Genomic DNA, 1,542 nt, shown 5'->3' on the forward strand with positions numbered 1-1,542 from the left:
ACTATTAATGAGATGAGAATCTTCCATATACAGAAAAACAGAAGAATTTTGGCTGAGAGCAGAGAAACCAACAACACAATAAAGCAAGTTGCACCAGATTTCAAGTTATGAATTAAAGCAAAAAATTCCAGAAAATAAATTAACAGATAATAATTAAGAGTCCTATCAAATTTATTTGCTGACTTAAGTAAAAAACATACATGATGGCAATTCAGCTATGAATCACAGCATTCTATTCAAATGGCACATTTTCTACTCCAGATGATGAATTAAGATATTTTCTCTGTTCTAAAACTGGATCACTGTGGCAGCTTTGCCTTCATCATGGTGGGGCTCAGCTTTAGCTCTCATGTGTTTAAGCATTTCTCTGTAGGACGCAGATGGAGTCAAGGATCACGTTGACAGAAACATATGCAGAACCGTCAGCCATTAAATCTCTCAGTGAGAATTTTCTGGCAAACCCAGACAAAAGTTGTAGCAGGCTCTCCGCATTCTTCACGGAAGCAGACTTCCAGTTTCATGTAAGGGCTAAGAGCACTGAGTGGCACACCACACGCTGCACAAAAAAGTATTTGCCTTTAAAATATTTTTCCAGACTTATATTGTTATTAATGCAGTTTTTCAGTAGTAACTATTTATATTTAGGGAACTAACCCCCTGCATTTAAATATTCAATGGGAAACTCCCCTGCATGAAAAATACTGATTCATGTGGTAGTTAAAGCTTCCTTAAAGATTTATGCGCACACTTGTAACTCTTGATGGTATTTCAGAGAATCCTAATGGCCAGAGTTCTCTTGCTGACCCTGAAGAATCATCATCACTGTGACATAGTGATTTTGCTTTCAAAAAGGACTCTGCATAATTGCCTCCCACTTAAATGGCTGTAATAGATTCATGGTGAGGTCCTCGCCTTATTTGGTTTGGCAGGGTGCTTTTTGCCATTGACGGCAATAGAGTGATATTTGATCATTTAATCAGGTTATGTTTATATGGCAGAGTGTAGCTCTGTAAGCTAACTGACTGCTAGCTGGAGAGTTTCTGTGGGCTAATGTACTCTGCATCTTTGCAGGACAAACCTTAGTATTTCTGAACATTTGTGCACTGTGTGATGTAGAAATACGGGTTTACAGAAATATGGGGGTTCAGTAAGATTAGGAAGCTGAGTGGTTATTAACAACACACAAAACCAAAACCAGAATGGTACTCTGCTGAAAAATCAAGAATGGGCAACGAATCAGAAAGGCAGAGTAACCTTTAGAACTGTTCAACAGGAACGCGGGTTGGATTTACAATGCTCTAAAGGTTTTGTGAGGTGATGCAGAAGGGTCACTTGGTGTGTACTTGTCTATTTGCTCTCATCTATTCTGCAAATGTACAAAGCTGAGCAGGGATTTTTTTGAGGTATCAGAAGCTGAGCATGACTGGGGCAAATTTCACTATGGTATTGCATAGTAAGGCAGTTCTGGTATTCACTTTGAATGAAGCAAGAATAGCCTGGTAAATGGATGCTTTGATTAACGGATGTCTGTTCTCAGACTGA

The sequence above is a fragment of the Merops nubicus genome, unplaced genomic scaffold (genome assembly GCF_000691845.1).
Source record: "Merops nubicus isolate BGI_N331 unplaced genomic scaffold, ASM69184v1 scaffold21753, whole genome shotgun sequence".
Taxonomy (NCBI): domain Eukaryota; kingdom Metazoa; phylum Chordata; class Aves; order Coraciiformes; family Meropidae; genus Merops; species Merops nubicus.